The sequence below is a fragment of the Poecilia mexicana genome, unplaced genomic scaffold (assembly GCF_051168715.1).
Source record: "Poecilia mexicana isolate PSO_F unplaced genomic scaffold, ASM5116871v1 scaffold_12, whole genome shotgun sequence".
NCBI lineage: Eukaryota > Metazoa > Chordata > Actinopteri > Cyprinodontiformes > Poeciliidae > Poecilia > Poecilia mexicana.
The window spans coordinates 5,739,393-5,746,475 of NW_028263381.1; positions in this window are offsets into that span (position 1 = coordinate 5,739,393).

Below are 7,083 nucleotides of genomic sequence, written 5' to 3' on the forward strand. Positions count from 1 at the left end.
AGCTAACACACAAAAAGCTGAACACAAGAAAGAACAAAGACTCTCAACAGATGGAAATAAACTTGGTGTACAGAAATGGGAGTGAGAAAACAAAAAATAATGCCAATCCTAAGAATTATCTTAATCCAAAACCAAAGTGAAAAACCAAACACTGTCAGCCTAAATCATGACGCCATTTGCATTTAGTCTTCTAAAGCAAAACTTGCAAATCCACACTTGGGTAAAATCATGGCTGCAGTTTTTTTCACTAGCTTTACAAATAATATTTTCACGCTTTTTTCTAAAAACAAAAAAGTAATCTCAGACAGGATGAAGCAATTATGAAGATACTATGTTGGATTTAGCTCTGGGTTATATCAACACATGAAGAAATGTTTACCAAAAAAAATTTGTGCATCGTATGTTTAGCATTGTTGTCCTGTTGAAAGGTGAACTTCTGTCCTCAGAAGTCTTTTGTGGTGTCAACGTAATTTTCTTCTTGGATTCCATTTCATTTATCCCTCTTTAACTCTCTGCGGTCTTTAGAGAGAGTCATTTGAACCCTGTGTGTGCAGTCCAGCTGGGTCACATTGACCCAGCGTGCACTTTTGCAAGTATTTTGTGTGTGTTGTTTTGGGAACTGACGGTGTGATGGGACAGCCTCCATCGCACGGGGTGTTTGAAAACAGCATATTTTTTCTCCAACTTCACAATGAAGTGCTACGTAGTTTTTACTTATCACATAATATAAATTATTTTTAAGTTTGTGGTTGTAACATGACAAAATGTGACTATATTTCAGAAATATGGAGGCTTTAAAAATACCTAGAAGTGGCAGATTTTTTTAAATAAACTGTTAAATTCCAACAATGCCACGGACAACATACTATAATTAAAATACTTTTTTAATAAGAATGTAATGATGGATGTCCTAAAAAATACTCCTTCAAAAATATCCAGTTACATTTCCCCCATTTGCTTTAACTCTACAGTCGAGTCCGACCAAAACCATGAGTCATGCTTACATAGCATGAATAATGGTGTAGTTCTAACGCATTCAGCATGCTATCACAATGCTGCACACCTTTGCGGCACAGAGGGAAATGTAGCACTTCATGCAATCAAGGCAATGAATGGAGTTTTGAGTGTGCCAATTTAGCCCTCAACAATAGCTCCATTGTGCTCTCGATGATGTTTCGCACCTGTATTGAAAAGAGCGGCACTGAGTGCAATCTTGCACACTCGAACCGCAGAATTATTATGTCAAATATTTAGAAATTTGAAAATGCTCATTTTTATATGTTGCTTTGAGAACACGGCAAATGAATTACATGTACAGTTGAAACGTAATGATTGAAAAGATATTTAATTAACGGATATAACTTTTTTTTGTTTAATTGTAGATGCCAGGGAGATAAACTCTGGGTTGGCATCTGCTAAGGTGCTTGAGAAGGACAGCATAAGGTTTAAGAGGCAATTTGCTATTCATTCATGTTATCCTAAATGAGGAGAATTACTGTTTTCCAAAGTGCCTAACCGGTACCCTTCTAGGCAGGGAGGAGGCCTCTAAATTACTGTATTTCATGCAACTGCGAACACACGAGAGGGTTGCAGCGCCTAACGGGAAAGGTTACGGGTTTTACACTTTAATTTTGACAGGAAAACATTCTCCTCTGATCACTACCTATGCTCCCTGCCATCACCTTCTGTCGTCAGACAAACTTGGCAAGTTATGCTGGGAAGTGCGGAACACAGAACTCAAAGGACCGAAGGAGAGCTGGAGTAAAACATCTGTTGAGAAGGTTTGGAGCTATACTTTGTGTCAGATCATGTCACTGGCGATTACACTAAATTGCATCAGTGTAGTAGCGTGTGCAATGGCTGATATAAAATGCCTCACTGCCACAGTGCTTGCAGTGCCTTGCTTAATATTAGTGCTGCGACACGGTATGGTTGGTTGCTGATGGGTAATGCTGTTCAATTTCATGAAGATCGAATCCTGCAAGTCCCCTGGTCGCTAGGTTCAGTTTAGATTCAACATAGCTAAAAAAAATGTCAGCAGAAAATAAAAACTAAGATATTGCTAAATATTTTACCTTTTATGATGATTTAGGATTACACGTTTTACGTGTTTTAGATTTGTGATTTAAATTGCAGACTAATTTGGAACCTCCTCTACTTCAGATCATCCATAATCAGGATCAGGGAGGCAAAATAAGCTGAATCTGTTTTTACTATGCTTAGATACTTTATTATTAATAGTTATATTAATAATACATTTTATTTGCAGGCACCTTTCAAGAGTCCCAAGGTCGCTTAACATCAACAACATAAAAAAAATACCACCTTGTGAACAAAAGTTAAAAAGTGCTACAAAAACAACATGATGTGTGAGAAGGTCAAACAGGGTATGCTAGTCGGAGCAGGTGAGTTTTGAGGAGAGATTTGAAAGAGTGCAGAAATGATGTGAAGTGTGTCCCATTTGGCGAGCAGAACAGCTGAAAGATCTGAGTCCAGTAGTGGACAGACGGGCGGTGGCATCTGGAATCTGTCAGAATGGCATAAATTATTAGTGCCATGTTTTCATACTAGTTGTGGTCAGCTGACCACATGTGAAGTTAAAAGTTAAATGTAAAACTGGTTATTTCAGACTCTATTTTATAGATTTAAGTTAGGTAATGAATTCATGGCTGAATTTTATGTCCTCTACATTTGTTGGCGCCCCCGGCAAATGTGTTAAATGCTACGTTTGACTTCAGTGTTAATAATCTCACACATTTAGAAAAATCAAAATTTTAGTTTTAGTTTTTATTTCTACAAATTCACTGGTGGGATTCTTGGCAAGTCTCCTGTTGACATTTTGTAAAACCTCCTTTTGCAGGAAGGACACCATAAAGTCTGGTACTATGACATTTTGCATTGTTACAGCACACATACAGGGAGAACTTTTACTATTTCTCTCTTTGAAGATTCCAGCTAACTTTTCTATTGTCTGCCAATTGACTATTTAGACATTTTATAGTAAAAGTGGATAAATATGCAGGGAAGGTCGGCAGGAAGTCAATCGCGCCCCAGACAGCTACGGCCCTCTGCACACACGGGGCTCACACCACTAAGCACTGCCACAGATGTATATTCAACAATAAAATTCTCTCTCTGTGGTCTGCACGTCTCTACGTCCAGACTAAACAGTGTTTTTTATAAGATCTTTACGTTGCGTATGGTTTCTCACTCTGATTCATCCATGACATTGGTTCAGTCTGCAAGAGACACAAGCCGGCTGTCGCAAAACCTAACTTTTCTCAACAACAGTCAACAAACGGCTGTGCAAACATCACGCTGATCACATCAATCATTCATAGCACATCTATAATCTCACTTACTTTTATATGCAAAGGTTGTTCTTTCGTACCACACTTTGTTTCAGTGTCATTCTCTCTCTCCCTCTGTCGCCACGACTGTATCATGCTGATCTGTTGCTCTGAATCAGAGGTTTACCTGCTGCAACGATCTCACAGTTTTTGCCTCTCTGCGCCGTGGTTGTCAAACCAGCGTTGCGCTGTGCCTGCAGTGGCTTAATTAAATCCAGGAGCCTTAACGTGATCATGAATTTCAAAGAGAGCTGGGATATGAATGAATGTACCGAACGGCTTTACTGGTGTGATCCTGGCAACTAGCCGTTTGATCATCATTAGTTTATATTCAAGCAGTGCATGACAGAGGTCCTAAAATTGAGCCGAATGTTATTTATTATTCCTGTGTTCATTAGTATGCATATTAATCTTCAAATTTATATCCTAGGCTGATATATCTTTAATGGGCTGTACAATATAACCATCAGTTTGCTTAATTTCTATTTTCTCTGCTCTAGCGGTTATAAGCTGGCACAAGATCACCAATTAACTCACTTAGTATATGGAAGACAAGACAGGAAGGGTAAAATATTAATACTGGCTTTTTATACTGATGGCTATAACTAAAAAGAGATGCAGAAGTTATACTGTTCATTAGCAAAGAGAAAGTGCAAATATAACATATTACCTCAGCATAAGGGAGACCAACAATTACTTTATACGTACCCACTTAATGCCTTACACCGATCTTAAAAAAGCCCCTGGGAGAAATATGCGCACGTACTATACAGGAACCAGACTTTATGCCAGCAGATTTCTGTTTCCTGTAATCCAGTGCATGTAATATCTGCAGCACTAAATTGTATCCCTCCCTCCGCTTAACGGTCGGGAGGAAAGCAGGTGGAAAAAGGGAAAGGAAAAAAAGAGAGAGAGAGAAAATGAGTGAATTAATGCTGAGCTGATGCTTCGCGATGCCTAACGCTAATTACATTTTTCTGCTGTTTTTAATGGCGTTTACAGAAGATCTTGGAGCAACCATGTGGGGAGGAGCATTCACCTTGTTTTCATTAGAGGAATCCCTGAAGCAGAAATCTCTTTTGTTCATTAAAGTACTTTATTGGGGTATATATATATATATATATATATATATATATATATATATATATATATATATATATATATATATATATATATATATATATATATATATACACACATATATATATACATACAGATACACGTGTCTCCTCTGTAATGTTAATGTAAAGCTTCTCATAGCAGCCCTGAAAGTGCACCGACTGAGGGTGGGGTTAGGACAGGCTTCTAACAATGGTTTCTGCCATTACTGAGTCAAGAAAGCTTGGATACGGCTGGCCTTTGCCTTCAGAATCAACATGTACTAACCACACATAATGTAAAGAATTACATTTTTGATCTGTGCTTTTGTTGCATTTGAGCACATTTTCTTGTCCATCTCCACAGTTTGTAATACGTGGATATGAAATGGTTTGTTTATGAGTACAAACCACAAGAAGGAAAGTGAATCGTAATTCATGAGTACCACATAGAGGTACAAATCTGTCAAGAGCAAACTGCCTTAGCACCGTCAGACTACATGTTCATTTTAATATAAAAGCAGCAACCAGTGTCAATGAAAACGAGACAGTTGGTTCTGTAGTAAACTTATTAACCATTTTTGACCTTGCTTTAGATATAATTATATTTTTCTTGCTACATCATGAGCGTTAGCGGCTGTGGTTTTTCTTCTTTGTCTTCACCTACTCTCTCCCCCTACGCCCCCTCGTTTCATGTGCTGCTTATCCTCCATGATGGTTGGTCCCTGTGCTGCTTGCTCATCTGTTTCCAATCATGTTATCAAGCTACAACATACTAACCCCTGCGCAAAGCAACAGACGGCATGCGCCGAGTTCACTGCTGTACCCCGCTGTTCGTTCACGAGTTTCGACCTTGTAGTGCGTGGACTCCCGAGGAAAAGAAAGATGTGAAGGATTTATCTTTGTAGCTCTGCTACTGAGATGGGAAAGCAAAGGAAAAGGGAGGAAAGAAAGGTTTTGGGTACAAGACGCCTGTGTCTAGGTAAAATGTTGATCATACACTGTCTACAAGAAAGTATGTCAAGCAATCAAAGTTAAGTTTGGTTGAACTTTGATTACAGCAATCTGTAGTTCGACATGCAAGAGCCACAAGAGGACCGGCAGAACTCCCTGGCAGTGCCACATTGTCTATCGTGGCCGTAGGGATCAGTTTCCTGGTTTCCATGTTTGTAGTCTTAAATCTTTACTCTCTCCTCGTCTCTTATGACCAACTGAGACAAGCTTTCACCATTGTGGCCCTTGGATCTTCAAGTCACTTGGTGACCAAAAAACAAGCACCAAAGAGAGATCAGAAAACTTGTCATAGGAAACAAGAATCAAATACTCACCACAAGTTTCCTTTCCACTTCGGCCTTCAGTTACCTTAGTACTTCCACTGTGCCGATAAGTTCGCGAAACACAACTTTAAACTAACACAACCTCCGTCAGATTACTTCTGAGCCCGACGCATGAGAGCAACAACCTTTTCAAGATATCTAGACATTATTTACTTAATTTTTCTCTGTATATTGATGGCGCTGAGGCCACAGAACCAAACTATCCAACGTAGCACTTGCATGTTTTCCAACAAAGTGATAGTCAGTAAATGTATGTGGTGATGACAAGCAGATAATTGGTTCCGTCATGCATGGAACCAATTAAAAAAAATAACACTTTTTTTTTTTCTTTTCTTAAGCTCTTATTAATTTCATTTGAGAATCTATCGTGTATTTTCTGTCACCAAACAATAAACAGACTCAGACCAAAGTGCCCGTTTTGGTTAGATCTCATTACTCAACATAAAGTCGTGAGATATAACTGCAAAAGATACTTTGTTTTACAATGAACATTTTTTTTCATCTTGCCAGTATTTTCCCACCTAATTCTTCTTATTTTATTGTGCTATGAATATGAATTTGCTGCAACCTTTGGGGAGAGGTTCTCTGGACACACTAGTCAATGAAAAAGAGCTGGCATAAGGATTATAAAATATAGTTATCACACTGCATATTCTCTTCCTTGCTGTTTTCCATATATATCTCCATGCACTCTGTTACAAACACACACCCGCATTCAGGCACTGACGTCAGTGCTTGGATTTTCACATAAAATCAATCGAACTGGCACCAAGTTTTCTGGAAAGGTGTCGATGGGTTTATTTCAGCTGCCAACAGTGTTCTCTTCACACTTCCAAACTTCACTTCTTTAACTTTTGGATTCAGTCCAGGGGGAAGAAGTCTCAAGTTTAACTTTGTGAGTGCATATTGCCACCAGATATGCTGATTTTTTATTTTTTTTATGTAAATGTTCAACATTTCAACTAACACTCTTAAGATTTTTTTTTCTTGTTGATTAGAGAAATACCTTTTGGGATTTTGTCCCAAATTTAGGATTTTTATGCACATTATCAAAAACTTAAGTATTTCATTCTTAGTTTTTCTTTATTATGATTATTTGCAGTTATTCATGAGGTTCCTTTGTCTGTAGTTTTGCAGATTTTGTTTTTTCTTTGGATTGTAATGCAGCTCTCCCACCAAAATAAGAGATTTTGCCCTTCAATGGAGCAGTTAGTAGATGTGACGGAGTACGAGACGTAGACATTGGCATCACATGCATGCTCACCGTCTCCAAATCATGATTATGAGCAATCTCTATAT